The sequence below is a fragment of the Cydia pomonella genome, chromosome 5, assembly GCF_033807575.1.
Source record: "Cydia pomonella isolate Wapato2018A chromosome 5, ilCydPomo1, whole genome shotgun sequence".
NCBI classification, from domain to species: Eukaryota; Metazoa; Arthropoda; class Insecta; order Lepidoptera; family Tortricidae; genus Cydia; species Cydia pomonella.
Window position 1 is genome coordinate 25,820,145 of NC_084707.1, and position 15,343 is coordinate 25,835,487.

Here is a 15,343-nt window from a genome sequence, read left to right on the forward strand (position 1 = left end):
TAAACCGTTGCGAAATGCTCTCAAATGTATGCGTCGGATGCATAAATGCATACATTCAAGCAGGATACAGACTACCACCAATATCGGAAAATCGAAAAACGTTATATGCTTTTTCTACCGCTCGATTATAAGAACGATAGAGAGGCAGATAACGCTTTTCAATGTTTCGATACTTTCGATGTTTTCGTTAGGCCCTCTGCCGCTATATGGTACCTATTACTCTATTGTCGATAGCATTTGGTGAAGAACTACTGAATTACCGATGAAGACCAATAAAATTTTGGCATACCTACTGTTTTATTGTATGTTATTTTGAATTACTCTTTCAAATAAACCACCACTATCCAAGCATCCCCGTTATCGCCTCCACCTGACCGGCCACGTCATAACATAACACCAAAGCATTGTCACAATAACCTATAATCCACGCGTGTCAATATTGATGCACGTGGTGCGTTACACAGCGGACTTTATACCTTCGGTGAAACGCAGAAGGTCACTTATTGGTCATCGAGCTATTTTTAAGTGTGTAAGCTTCTAATCACAGTAGCCTACAGTGGCAGCATTGTTGCATTTTTATCACCTACTATACCTGTCACTTTCGCACCCACATACTAGTTAGAATTAGAACGTGACATACCTAATTATTACTCGTAATAATGCTATTATCTAGTTTGTTCTTAACAATGGTTTTTATACATTTAACTCTGCTTTGTAGTCTTTGTACAGTCACGGACTATCGTTGGGCCATTTGGGGTTTACTTTACATTGGTACATATTACATAACGTACATTTTATACCGTTAGTATTGACCACCAAATGAGCTTGAACCCTAAATGGTTCAACCATTAAAGTCTGTGACCGTACAACAATAGTAGATTGTTAACCAAGGGTGGAAATGAGATGGTTACTTTTACCCGAGTTAAAAACTCTACTTTTCATTTCGACTATGATGAGGAAAGTTAAACACAAGAAATGTAGGTGTTATGACTGGAATTGGCGCCATTTTGATCGGAAAAAAATCAAAACCGATCTTTAATTAGGATCTGTCTGAAACGGCCTTAATGCATGCGCGCCTTAAAAAAAAGTGAAACTAAATGAATGAATGTAATTTAATAATATTTTAAACATTCATCGTCATTTATATTGATTTATTAACAAATATGTATGTTTATTTCATACATTTAAATATTAAACACTAGTAATTTCGATAATACTTAGTCTGAAAATGAGAAAGTTAATATGAGAGTTTTTAACTGAATAATATGGCATATATGGCTGTTAGCCGTTGCTAGAAGTACAAATTAAAAAAAAAAACTTTCCACCCTAGGCCGGGAAATGCAATTTTCCGCCCGACTATCAGCCTATGAAAGGTGAACTTTCCGAATAGGAGACATGAAAAGAAAAAGAATGCAAGGTATACTAGGTATCATACGATTGAGCGGAGTGTTTGATATTGACTTTAAGTACAGTCACGTCTGAAAATATCGATACGAAAAATGTCCCAATAATATGTATACACTACCTTAATATATGGGCAATAGTCGTGTATAGATATTTTTGGCACTTTTTTCGTATCGATATTTTCAGACGTGATTGTATTTTATTTCCGTTATTGTTTCAAATTAAAAATATTGGCAGAGCAGCGTTCAGTGATTTGTTAGACCCTACAATAAACATTTTAATTACTTAGATAAAAAATTGCTACTTTGAAAAATTACTTAATGTGAAAAGCCTCTAATGTCTATCCGCTCTAGGCCCGGGCATACTCGAGTCTTAGAGCAAATCCGCCACTGAGTTCGCGTATACGAAAATGTAAATTGTTAATAAGTATACATATGTGACATATGTTAATGTAAAATAATTACTTATTATTTACTTTGAATGTAAATTTCCATTGTATGCTAATTATATTTTAGTTTATCTAATATCAATAAAAGAAAATTGCAAAGGTTATACGGATTAACTGTTTATATGTATTATAATATTATCATTAAACAGTAAACACGTCTGTATCCTTGTTTGGCATTAGATAGGAACTCCCAGCTACAAAATTGTATGGTCACTTTATTTATTTTTTATTTATTTATTTTACATGGAGAACCAACAGCTATAACTATGCTAATAACAACATAAATAGTGACACAGAGCCAATTATAGGATCTCACATATAGCAACATTTTAATATTTAACATTAAGTTAAATGAACGAATTCATTCATAACGTGCTCATGGAATTTTGCAACTTACTATACTTACTTTATAATAAAATAATTAACAATACCAGTGGCCCGAGGACGGTCGAATAGTCAAAGTTCCCGAATTTGTGTTTACGTATAGTTCGTTTTTTTTGCATTAAAAAAACGGTAAGCGATCTTAACGTGTCTTTTTATTAAAAAAAACATGTAACTGATTGTAACAAATATAAATTATAATTATTTACATTCTTTTGTTTTCATAAGTAATATATAGTATAAACCAATTTTTATAAAGCGTTATTCAAGCATTTCTATAAAAAAACACGTCAAGGTCGTTTAACTTTTTTCTAATGCTAAAAAACAAAACTATACTTTTAAAAAATATGCAAAGTACGTCGCTTCCTATCACGCGCAGACCAGTGACATTACCTCCTCCCCTAACAACTGAACAAGGCCTAGAATATTTCTATAAATTTCTAGAAAGTAAGACGCGGTTTATTATCAACAAAATAAGACCATGTAAGTACTAAGTACTCTATTATAGTATTTTATGAAACAGTTGTATAAGAAGGGTCAAAAAAGGCGAGTGGCGTGAGTTACAATGTGAGCCGGAGCCGAAGGCGTAGGCGAACATTGTAAAGGAATACGCCACGAGAATTTTTTGACCTACTTATACAACGTTGCATACAATATTTTTCCTACGAGTCAACAAAAATAAATCTTAATTTAGGTAAACAAATTACAGCAAAAGTATATAGCCAAGACTCGCGAGCATACCTTGTTACGCGCCCGGCCCGCCCCGGGCCGCGGCCGGCCGGTCGGCGACACCTCCTCGTAACTCATGAGGCCCTGGTACTTGCTACTTGCTAAATTAATTTTTTGGACAGTTTTTTCTCAATTTTGGCCACCGTAGCCTACGGAGACTAACAAGCAACGCTAAGCGGTCTTCGTAGTCTATGGGTGTTGCTATATTACGGGTGTCACATGCGTGTTTCTGACTTATGAAGTAATTATTTTTACTATGCAACCAAATGTTGTAAGTTGGCAGCAATGCACTTAGTTTAAAACTGTATTCGTTTTGGTTTTGTTAGGTTGGTAGCCATTAATCGCAGTAACATTATAGCTTATAAAAGCACAAGAGCTTTTATGAGGAATAGACAATATAGACTTTTCTTGAAACCTTTTATGTATGTTCTTATATTCGTGTTAATGAATGCATAAATGACAGATAACAGTAGAGGAGTAGGAAAAAATATTCGTTAAGAATACTGGGTCGTCCTCTCAATGTTTCTTTGTCCCAGCTTTGTTCATTATCTTCGTTAAGCTTAAGCGTGATAAACGATAAATACCTACTATAACGCCACTATCGACACAACGTGTTTAACTGTTCAATGGACGTTTCTGGGGCTCCGCAATGATCACAATCGCGATAAACGACAACGGTAGAGTTTATACTGACTACTTTAAAAACCATTGTTGTAAGATAGCCCAATTCATTTTCCTTCTATCTCAATATTTGTGGCGTTCCATGCATACTCGAACCCGTATTTTTTAATGATGCGTCTCGCCGAGTATTTTGCCGGTTCCATATTGGGATACCCTCCTCCAATAGAGGAGGGATTTAAATATTTTCGGGTCAGTGGTGTAGGGTTAAAGCCGGCTCAGCCGGCGTAGCTTTATTTGGCGTTAATAAGCGCATTGTAATATGCTTATTATAGAAAATAAACTATCTTTATCCTTTAGGCATGGAACGCCACATTTTCTCAATGCTATCTGACATTACTAAAATCACTACGAACTAAAAACTGCTGAACGTACATGGGGATTCAATCAGCTTCTGATCTGCTCTAATTTTCGTCGACTTGACTCGTTATCGTGGCTGTGCGACCGCCGTACAATCTTCACATGGAAAAAAATCGTAGGAAATGTTTAAAAAAACGCTAAAAATGAACAGATAGGATTTTTTTTCTGTTCTCCATGCGGAAAGCGTTAACTTTCGGCATGTCCCGCTGCGCGTAATGAAGTTGCCGCTTTCCGGGTCCATCAGGCAAAAAAAAAGAAAAAAACCTCGGGTTTATTTAAGTTCAATAAAAAAACCTCACATCTCATGTCGACGTGTGATTAGAGACATTTCTTACTTTACTGCCCTAAACTGAAATCAACCGGGATATAAAATAAACCGTGATTATCTTTTATATTGTTTTTGAACTCCCGATATTTCGACGCAGTTACATGCACCTTGTTCACGGTAATCACGGTTTATATCCCGGTCGATTTAAGTCTAGTGAAACTAACCGTGAATCATTCAAAACTGTTTACTGCCCTAGGTATGTAATATTTTTATGTAGTTATTTTTTGTAAACTACATTGAAAACTGCATGAATCCTCCAGCTGCATGATAAAGTCCACGAGGCAATTAGCTTGTCCTAAGTCCGCAGATAAGTTTGTGGGACATCGTATCGATCGCGACCAGTGGGTCAGACAGGACTGCCGGATCGTACGATGTCTGGAGGACTTTGGGCGACCAGTCGCTGTGACTTAGAGGGAAGTTTTGAGGACGGTCGGAGGTCTTGTAATGGGGTTACAAGATACAAAATTCAAAAATCCTGACTGTTAAAAAAACTTGACTCAGTACTAATTGGGTTTAGTTCCTTTGATGGCGAATAGAAATTTCTGAATTATAGTATTTATTTGGTTTTAGGTTATTACAAGAAATCTTCAGTTGGTACAGTAAGCTGTAGAGATTGTTCGCAGGGGGGTCAGTTATCTTTGCAACTTACTATGAAAATGTATCGAGTATATGTATTTCGACAATTTCGATACGACCGTGTCGAAAAATTTTCCGAGAACTAATGACAATTTCTTAGAGATAAATAAATTACAAAATAATCTGCTATCTCGAAATCTTACAACCGGTTTGCATAATTTACGTTCGTGTTTTTTTTTTTGGGCTGACTGGACTTTGATATTAAGTTATTTAAGTTTAATAAATGGCATTTAACTATGGTTAGTATTTTTTTAGTAACTAATATATACATATACTTTGTATCTTTAGGTATTTAAATAAAAGTAAACAAAATCTACCCTCAAATGGCTCCTTCAGCCAGTTGAGGGTAAATTAAAACTTTACATGATCAAATACTTTGCATTTAGTTGGTTAACCAATAAATGTTATATAACTACCCGAAAACGTACAAATTGTTTGTTTACTTTTATTTAAATACCTAAAGCATAGGTATTTGACACTTGGCTAGTGCTTTTTACTATATAAAACTTGTAGATACTATTAAAAGTTACAATATTTATCAGAATATCCAAAGTCGGCAGACTGTTTATGTTATTTTTTATCGTTCGTTACGTTACATTACGTGTCAAAGGTTATGGTTGTGTCTCGAAGATAAGAAGGAGGCAAATTCCCTTCATAGGCCTAGTAGCCCGACGTTGTTTACTTTACGGTGATATTCAAATTCTGCCATTGACATATATCTAAGGACGGGCCTTACGGGCAATAAGAATGGGGCCAGTACAACGGTGTCACGCACACGTGCAGTCTCACGCCGCAACGCGATTGGTTGATGAGTTCACAATGTACGCATCACGCGCGTGATTGGTCGCAACTAATTGCGTTAAGCTGGCCATACAAACTAGAGTATACAGCTTTACCTGTACAGACAAAACTGCGCAGGCATATACTCTAGCGTGTATGGTCAGCTTTAGACTGCACGATTGGCTCGAATTAGTCAGTCACACCGCTGAACTAGCATCTTTCGAAGAGCGCGTAAGGTCCGTCCTTAGATATATGACAATGTATTCTGCAGTAAACTGACATTACGGGCGTTCTCCCGAAAAAGGCTATGCGTTCGTGCTAGTGCGTGATCAGCTGACGATGCGATAATACTCGTAAAATTGCGGCTGCGCTAGGTATTATAAAATACTCGTATCTTTATGTTTCTTCCAAACCCACTTGTCGATTAAGAAAATATCTGACAGTATTATTAGTAGAGCCATAGGAGCGTGTCGTGTCGTTGTTTTTCCGTTGTGCAAGATATTATTGCAGGTGATTGTACCATCATTATCATTAGCAGTAAAACATCTTTCGTTAATAGTACTTTTGTACTAGATGCGTCTTTCAGACAAAATCGTGTTTTGAGTACTTAGACTCGTTGTCGTTTAAAACTGAACGTATGACAATTCAGTTACCATGAAACATTTTAGCGCTATACAGGATTTTTTGCCTTTACACGTCTTATAATAATAATAAATAATAAAGCCCTTTATTTCGATGCAAATTTACGTATAGTTTTTACAAAATGATTAAATTTTAGTGTTTTATTTTCTTTACATGGCCCCGCTTTGGGTACGGTCAACCAATTTGATTCCTAGGCCACTATAGAACCATGTCATAATGACTTCTACGACAGTGCTTATTGAGTGATGCATGTCATGTATAGAGTAGATAAAGGCGTTAAAGCGACAAGGTTCTATAGTGGCCTAGGATTCAAATTGGTTGACTGTACAGGCCTCCTCCATCTGTTTCCATTTTATCCTATCCTGTGCTTTAAGCTTCCAGTTTCTACCAGCAATTCTTTGAATTTCATCAATCCAGCGATCTTGGGGTCTCCCTTGGCCTCTTTTTCCGAAAACCTTCAAGAAAAGAGCGTACTCCCATCTTAAAGGCCGGCAACGCACTTACAACCCCTCTGGTGTTGCAGGTGTCCATGGGCGGCGGTAATCGCCATCAGGTGATCCGTCTGCTCGTTTGCCTCCTCTACCATAAAAAAAAAAAAAAAAAAAAAAAAAAAAAAAAGGCCCGCCCATTCAGTCATATACAATTGTATAAGTGATATGAGTGATTACTATTAACATAGGTAATCACGTTACTGAGCATTGCATAGATATTTATAGGCAAAGTGTCTCTGGGGGGAACAAGGACGTGCACTTTGAACTTCCGCGACTCAATTAGGACCCCTCGGTATTCTCGGTGAACCTCGAGTTGTAAGAACTAGTCTTATATTTATATTTATACCTTTATTTCAAGCAACTAGCGGCCCATAGATAAATACCTTAAGACTAGCATACACATTGTAAAAATATATCTTATACTCAAATAAAGGGGCAATGAAAATTATTACTTAGATCTAGTGATGGGTAGGACATCAATTTAAAATGAGTTTGTATGAGTACCTCATTCTCTAAAATGAGGTGTTACAATGTCTTACTTCAAATGAGGAGACACCACTAGCACTTTTGCAGCATCGACTATTCCATCAACTCCAACGGCAGCAAACCATATTTAATGTAAATACATATTTAGGCATTGCTAAACTTCCTTTTAAATATTTAATTGGAGTGCAATTCTGGAGGTTTAAGGCGCTCTTATAGACAGATTTTAGGTTTTTGAGGGGGTGAAGCAGACGAAGTGGTAAAGCAGGCAGGCGGGCGCCCCGCGCACCGCGCTCGCAGCAAGCCTACGTCCTTATTCTGACGCCATCCGTATTCTGGTTTGTTAGTTCTGGGATCTTTTCCGGAAATTTATATTGATTATGATTTAAACTTAATGAAATTAAAAATTTGATAATTAGTTATAATACTAGAGTATACCGCGGCAAATTGAGAACCTAGTAAAATGATACCAAATCGTTTTGTGTCGAAATAATATTACTTACTAATTCAGACAAAAGTTACAACTGTCTGCTTTAAATCATATATAGATACCTATTCAAAACTTAGTTGACCTTAAAAATGCAATAGAAGTCAATTTCGGGCAAGTAGTGAAAAAAGGAAGAATACTAGCAAAGCTAAGTAATTTGTGGAAGTGAACGTAAAAAGGTAGCATGTTTTTGCTGGTATTGAGATAACTGAAAACATAAGCATAAGGTATGCACAAGCATATGTAGCTCCAAAAAGTAGATAAATTATGCTATCTTCTTAAAAAAGAACCATGACTCTAACTGTAACGACTATTTCTATATTATTTTTTGAATTGACGACAATGAAGACGATTATAAATTTTAAATGCAAAAGTCGAGAAAACTGCTATTATTATTTATTATTTAAAGTTTTTAATGGCAAAAATGCACTTATACTACTACTACTACTTCAAAGTTATATAGTAATGAGTATAATTGACTGACTTTAATTAATGTCTAATAAAGAATCAGTCTGTTGTCTGTCTACTCTGTCTGTAATCAAATATTACAAGTATATTTGACCCACTGAGGTTTCAGATGAAGTTGAAAATCTGCATACATATGTAAGTAGGGTGACAATGAAATATTATGGTACCATCGAGCTGATCTGACGCATGAGAGAGGAGGTGGCCATAGGAACTCTGTGTCAAAATATCGCAACCAAATTGCGTTTGAGGTTGTTAGAATTGTCTCAATGAGTTTATTTTCCTTTGGAAAGAAGTACAGTTAACACCTGTTCCGTAAAGTTAATTAAAATACAAAACTTTCCGATGAACAAAATTATTTTATCGTCAACTATGTTATTTATCCCTTCAAGTGGTGGCCCACCACTCACGGGTCGATGCGATAGCCAGAAAGCTGTCGGCCAACAGAGGGTGGTTAGTGAGGTGTTGCCATATTTAGTGGCAAAATTAAAGGCTTTGAAGTATATTTACGCTCTTCTAGCGCCCAAAAGTAGCTAGCAAGTTAGACAAGGAAAACATACATACACACGCTTGTTAACGCTTGGTTGCTAAGGACCGTTCATCCGGGATCGAACGCCTAGGTCGAGTTCTGTCTTGATTTTTAAAGAGATTATTTTGTAAATACAAGGTACCCTCGAGGAAACGGAAAGATTTTAACAGTATATTCCGGATCGTATTTAGAGGCAAAAATGTCATATAAACTTTTTTAATTCGCCTAGTTTCAGAGTTAATACCAATTTAAAAAAATATTTTTCGTTGTGTTTTAGTGCATAACGCCCTTTTGATGGCTATGTCGCCAGTCGCCACTTTGGGACCTAGTCTAGACTACCTTCTTGACAGATATCAAAGTCACAAGGTACCATTTGAATAGACTAATTTTTACGAAAAAAAATGTACCAATTTATATTAATCCATAAATTTTCCAAGAACATGAACTTAATATGTTTAAAAACATACAAAAAATAAAAAATAAACATATTTTTTTGCGGAATTGACTTAAACTTGTACATGTCCCATTAGTAATTACCAAGCTACTACTAGGTATAGGAAAAACAGTTTCATATGCAGGGCAGGCATGAGTTTAAATAAAGTTTCTATAAATTGTGATATCGACATATATAATGATAGCATAGCAGTAATAAAAAATAAATTAATTAGACACTTCATGGGTGACAATAATTCTGGCGCAGGACAAGGCTCGGTGCATTATTGAATATGTACATGTACTCACAGGAGTTAACTACTTTTTCTTTTTTTAATTTATTTTTTGTAATAATGAATCATATATATATATATATAGATCTGTTCTTATGCTGTAGGAACTTGTATGTGTAAATTAAGATGGGAAAAAACTTTTTATAATTTATTGTATTTCTATAAGTGAGAACCTGTAATTGGCTCTGTAATTCTATTGGAAGTTCTAGATATATATAGCGCTGTTGGTTTTCCATATACTAAAATAAAATAAAATAAAATGAAATTCTTCTTATGACCTCAGGAATACGTGGTAAAAAAAAATCCGTTTCCTCACGGGCACTTTTTATGACTTAACCTTTGAATTTTAAGCCCTACGTAGAATATTAATTAACAATTACCTCCAATCATAACTTTGTTTTGTGGTGGTAGTCATTTTTAATAAGGAAACTGGAAAACTAACGAAGGTGGAAGGTTTGATTAGTTAGGTGCATGTGGCGAAATGCATAAACATTACAATAATTTAACAACAACAAGGACAACTTCAACAGAAGGACATGATGTTACGATCCTCAGCATTGAGGGACCAAGAAGAAGAAGACAATAATTTAATTGTTCTATTCGAATAGCGTATTTAGTGCTTATTCTAACGATATATGCTTCAATATATACTTTTATACATAGATAAGCTTAAATAGTTGAATTTGTAATATTCTCTAAATCCGCGCTGAACACCCGACGGGGCCCCGCCACGTGACTACTTTTTACGTTTTGGCTTCTGCCACTTGAAGGGATATACTATAGGCCTTGACTAGTGATTCATTTCAATATAAACTATTTTAATATATACATATTACACATAAGCACCCTTATGCAAAAATGAAGAAAATATATTTTGCGAAACTTTCGATCGATTTTTCCACTTATATTTTGTATTGGCAGGAAAAATAGTAAAAGCATATCACAAAGACATAACAAGGTCCAAGGTTTTAAAGAAGAAGGTAAAATCGGCTGAGACCTGAAATTGACGGCAGAGTGTCATCGAAATGTATACTTGAAAAAAGAAATAAAATGTCACCAGTTTTCATTTCATACAAAACAGAAATAGCATGGTATAAAAGTATTATACCAAACTTTTACAAAGAACTTTATGTTTAACATTATCAAAAATGGAATTTAGTGACATTCTTGAATTTACAGAATAATTAACCAGTGAAATAAAAATATTGGCGAGAGGTACAAATATATACGAACTTCCGAACCGAATACTTGCAAAATTTTGAATGGAATTTGAAGGGTAAATATCACTCCTGCTCACCTTACAAAATAAAATAGTTGATAAATGTTGTAAATAAAGTCTTAAGTGTATACCATATGAAAGTTAATAAACCAGAAATACCAAACAAACTCAACACTTATAACATAAACTATTACAGCCATTTGAGCACTTCCACAAAAACGTGAAATGGTACCTTTCACTACGCACTATTTAAATCCCACATATTTAAATCCAGTATATCTCCTGCATCCTGTATGTGTTAAAAATGAAGCTGTTCCAATATAATGACTTATATAAATTAAACAAGCGGATTAATTTTATTTGTTTACGTTTAAAAATAGGTATTCAATTTGATTATTACTGTAATAGCCATTTAAAATATTATTTTACCTAAATTGATAATTAAAAGTAGGTACCCCTCACGAAATAAGTACTACTGAATTTTATACTTAGCAGTGTTTTTTTAAAATGTACATGTATTTTACCTTCCTCGTATTAAAAATGAAAAATAAAGTGTTTAACTCGGGTGCAAGGCACCATTTCATCATTTGGTTAATCGTGGCTGTATGCCGGACAGGTGCGTGTGTAAAACTTGTCAAAAAAGATAGTATGACGGATGGATGTCTGAAATGTCACCGTATTTAAGAATCAATTAGCTTAAAAATTAGTTTTTTCTTCGTAAGAGTGATGAAAACATTGTGTGTATAACATATTTGTGTATTTATAGTGTGATTATCCATTTTATGTAACGTCCGCTAAACTAGCACAGGTCCGACGCTGACAGTGGTCACGGGCGTACTGGCGTACTGACGGTATTGCCGCGCAGGGTAACGTTTAGTAGACAAAATGTTGAATTCATAATTATGAATGAAAAATTTAACGCATCGATAAACTGACAAGCAAAATGTTAGTTACTTAAAAGCTATTGAATGAAGTAAATTTCATATTGATATTCATCATAGTACTTCTAAAATATCGAAATAAGCATATTTTCAAAGCAAAAATCTATCGAGAAAAAGATAAGCCATCGTGTTTTCTGACAAGCATACGGCTAGTTCAAAGACTGAAGTTATACATACTAGAAAATAATCGATGAAATCCTTGTACAAGCCTGTAAATATCGATTTAAAAATAGCGCATTTTACTATACACCGCGCCTTAAAACAGAACTTTAACAACAGAAGACTTTAGATCGTGAACTTTACTTATAAATAAATAAATATTATAGTCCCACAGAGCTGGAGCTTATAAGGCTTGTGTTTTTTTTAATACTACGTCGGAGGCAAACAAGCATACGGCCCGCCTAATGGTAAGCAGTCTCCGTAGCCTATGTACGCCTGCAACTCCAGAGGAGTTACAGTCGCGTTGCCGACCCTAACCCCCTCCCATCCCTCGTTGAGCTCTGGCAACCTTACTCACCGGCAGGAACACAACACTTGTGTTGCGGGCACTCGGACAACGATATATATACTCCTTCCTCGCGTTGTCCCAGCATTTGACACGGCTCATGGGAGCCTGGGGTTCGCTTGGCAACTAATCCCAAGATTTGGCGTAGGCACTAGTTTTTACGAAAGCGCCTGCCATCTGACCTTCCAACCCAAAGGGTAAACTAGGCCTTGTTGGGATTAGTCCGGTTTCCCCACGATGTTTTTCTTCACCGAAAAGCGACTGGTAAATATCAAATGATATTTCGTACATAAGTTCCGAAAAACTCATTGGTATGAGCCGGGGTTTGAACCCGCGACTCTTACCGTTAGGCCATCAGCGCTTATATATACATAATATACAAATAAATAAAAACATAGAAAACACCCAAGTATCAGGTGCAAATATCTGTGCTCAGCACCGAAACAAATGCCTTAACCGGGATTCGAAACCAGGACAATCGGCTTCATAAGCAGGGTCACTACCCACTAGACCAGATCGGTCGCCAAAACCATCATCAATCATGTAAAGTCATGAATTTTGAAATGTGTAAAAGTATTGAATAAACGGCGCATGTTTTTATAGAAGGCACCTGTCAATCATTGAGTGAAAACTAGATATAGAGAGATACCTAGAGTCTAAAGATCCAACGACTCGTGTTTCGCAACACCATCTCTCTGGAGTCCGCACAAATCTAATAAGGAATTAGCTAAGTTGTTTGCCTTCAGACCGGATAGATACATCTCACTTACAATTTAATACATAAATCAATCAATCAATCATCGTTTATTGCACCATGGTAAAAATACAAACGTTGTTACAAAATAATTCAGTCTCTCATGGACCCCAGAAGGGCATAGCAAATATTTTCTTAAACTAAGTATTATTAAACACAGTATGGAATATACTTATTAACTATAATTATATTTGATCAATAATAAGTTATTTAACAAATTTATCATTGAGAAAATCTGTAACTGAATAATAAGCTTTTTCTGCAAGGAACGATTTCAACTTATTCGCGTATGTTGTGTCCCTTTCCTCTGCTTTTATATAATTCGGAATATGTTTATAAAATTTTACAGCTGCATAATGAGGGCTTTTACGGTATATTTCTAATTTTGGCGCGGGTAGTTCAAGTTTGTATTTTTGTCTTTTATTTGGCAGCTCTCTGAACAAATGAATATTTTTCCTGATATACATGCCTAATTCTGCATGAGCATGGCTAAATGGGAAGCATAGATAAAATACCCTATTAAATAAATACAGGATGGCCCAAAAAATACGTTATCAATTACTGCAGCATATTGTAAGTATTGTTGATAAATTTAACAAAGATCGAATTAGAAATGTGATTCTGCAAGAGAAACGTAGACCACACAACCCGGAGAACTTTACATCGAAAATCTTCCTGTAGGGCTAAGATGGTTGGCTCTTTATCATTTGTCACCATGCCTGTCACGTTCTAACAAGTATGTAAGCGCGAAAGTGACGGACATAGTGACAAGTGATATCATGACATTTTTTGTCTTATGCTAATAAGGAGTAAGGTGCAAAATTTTAACCTTTTTCTCAGAATAAGACTTTAAGGTAGAAGTACTAGTGCTCGACGCTGCACTAGTACTCGACATGGGCACTTTATGTCAAAGTGACAAGGATTAAGTTCGAATACAGAAAAATCTTCGTTGTTCAAATTTAACCTATATTTCCATGAAATAAAGTGCCCATGTCGGTGACTAGTGCAGCGTCGAGCAAGGTAGAAGTACTAGTTACCTTATATATTAGAATTTTATAATCGTGGAACAATCTTACACAAACATTGCTGACTAAGAGGTTCACTCACACAGTTTAAAATACGACCAGAGTTATTTTGCTTTGTTTGCAGTTGCACCAGCATATTGAGTCAGAGGAATTTTCTTTGTGCCATCGTCTGCTGTTCAGTCGCACCACAGAATAAGTAGTACTGCCGTACAGAAAATAAACTTCCTTCAAAACCGAAATTTGTCAGCGATTCAGGGCCGAATCTCAAGTTGTGCCAACCCTAATATATTCATATTCCTTTATTGATAAAATGACAAATTTTACATACAATAATCCTCGTAGTAATGATGAGCAGAATGGAGCAGAGAATGCCCGAAATGATCAGTTTCCCCCCAGGTGAATCGAACCCACCGCCAAAAAACTGCTCCCATAAAGTTAATACAATAGACTATAGACACTTATTTTAAAACAACATCCTTAAATTACATGAAACTTGGGAGGAAAAATTATGCAACACACATATCTGTCTAGTACTAGTTTAGATTGTTAAAATTTGTAATACAAAGAAAATTAAGTGACTAGAAGTTTCAATGAGTGAAAACATTGCTATACAGAGGACAATGTAACCCATTGTCATTATTTACTTAATGAAATTCTTATCTCTTCATATAAATAAAAGTATAAATGTTTACCGAAACCACAATCATTCTTATTAGCTTCAAAGTGCGGCAATATCAAGTCCTTTACTTATAAATAACCTACCCAATCTACTTATGCACACAGTTGAGTTGTAATATTTAATTTTTGGAACGCTTGTTTTCTTTTGAGATCCATACAATTATTTTTATGACCATTCTAAGCTGCAATATTCATATTATTTGTGAACTAAATATTAAAAGTAAAGAATGATGAAGTCTGTGAAGGCTCTGCCAAAGAGCAACCTACAGTATGCACAAAAAGTTTACTCAGAACAAAAAACAAAATAACTAATAATAATATAAAAATATTTATTAAGGGTCAGATGCAGAAGGCAGTGATCTTGGACATGGTGTGGATAGTCCAACGATTCCTCTCTCTGCGGCCCTGACCACCGGCAGCTTGGGCCCTGCCCCGCTGCTGGCGGCACCCTAGGTTAGGTTTTTTTAGGTTTAGGTTTTCTATATATGTTTTGTATTGTTTTTATTAATGTGTTTTTATATTTTACTTTTATATCCATATTGTAAAAAACCTCATCCTAAGAACAAATATAAACAAAGAAGATATAAAATATTTTAGTCATCCAGTTTTTTTTTATACCATTTTTATACCTGTCTGCCTTTAATACCATGATGGT

At 35.4% G+C, this 15,343-nt stretch overlaps 1 protein-coding gene across 1 annotated transcript in view; it reads right to left on the reverse strand.

Annotated features, from left to right (window-relative positions):
- LOC133518167 (long-chain-fatty-acid--CoA ligase 4) overlaps positions 1-15,343 on the reverse strand; it is a 98,548-nt gene that overhangs the window by 81,891 nt on the left and 1,314 nt on the right. The window lies entirely within an intron of this gene.